Genomic DNA, 1,314 nt, shown 5'->3' with positions numbered 1-1,314 from the left:
AATGGAGGATTTCGCCATCGGGGAGCGTGACGAAACCTCCGGCGAAAGTAGTGGTTAGGTTAGGGGCCCGGTAGTGGTTAGGTAGTTGCCTGTATTATTATTATTATATAAAATTTAAGGTCCCCGTTAGACTTTACCACGGTCAGGCTAAACAGTTTAGGCTGCTTGGATTATTTCTTTGTCTCTTATTGACTTCGGGTGGCTAACCTCTATAAAATTGAGGACACCAATAGACTTTGTACTAAGGTTAGGTTAAACAGACACTTTTGTTGTAATGGAGGATTTCGCCATCGGGGAGCGTGACGAAACCTCCGGCGAAAGTAGTGGTTAGGTTAGGCGGCCCGGTAGTGGTTGGTTAGTTGCCTGTATTATTATTATTCTATAAAATTTAAGGTCCCCGTTAGACTTTACCACGGTCAGGCTAAACAGTTTAGGCTGCTTGGATTATTTTTTGTCTCTTATTGACTTCGGGTGGCTAACCTCTATAAAATTGAGGACACCAATAGACTTTGTACTAAGGTTAGGTTAAACAGACACTTTTGTTGTAATGGAGGATTTCGCCATCGGGGAGCGTGACGAAACCTCCGGCGAAAGTAGTGGTTAGGTTAGGCGGCCCGGTAGTGGTTGGTTAGTTGCCTGTATTATTATTATTCTATAAAATTTAAGGTCCCCGTTAGAATTTACCACGGTCAGGCTAGATAGTGGTGGCTGCTTGGATTATTTCTTTGTCTCTTATTGACTTCTGGTGGCTAACCTCTATAAAATTGAGGACACCAATAGACTTTGTACTAAGGTTAGGTTAAACAGACACTTTTGCTGTAATGGAGGATTTCGCCATCGGGGAGCGTGACGAAACCTCCGGCGAAAGTAGTGGTGGTGGCTGCCTGTATATCTCTATAAAATTTAGGCCGCCAATAGACTTTACACCAAGGTTGGCTGCTTGGATTATTTCTTTCTGTCTGTCTCTTATTGACTTAGCCTCTATAAAATTGTGGACACCAATAGACTCTGTACTAAGGTTAGGTTAAACAGACATTGTAACGGAGGATTTCGCCATCGGGGGGCGTGACGAAACCTCCAGCGGTTAGGTTAGGTAGTAGTGGCTGTCTGGATTATTTCTTTGTCTTACTCAGGCTGGCAAGCCTCGCTAAAACTTTAGGACACCAATACACTCTTCTACTACCAAGGAGAGGTTGTTGGATTATTTGTTTGTCTATAAAACTTCAGGACACCAACACACTCTCTACTTACCACCAAGGAGAGGTTGTTGGATTATTTGTTTGTCTCTTACTTAGGCTGGCAAGCCTCTATAAA

This window comes from Homarus americanus, unplaced genomic scaffold, assembly GCF_018991925.1.
Source record: "Homarus americanus isolate GMGI-L3 unplaced genomic scaffold, GMGI_Hamer_2.0 scaffold13227, whole genome shotgun sequence".
Lineage (NCBI taxonomy): Eukaryota > Metazoa > Arthropoda > Malacostraca > Decapoda > Nephropidae > Homarus > Homarus americanus.
The sequence above is the reverse complement of the archived record's forward strand: the minus strand, read 5'-3'. Positions refer to the sequence as shown.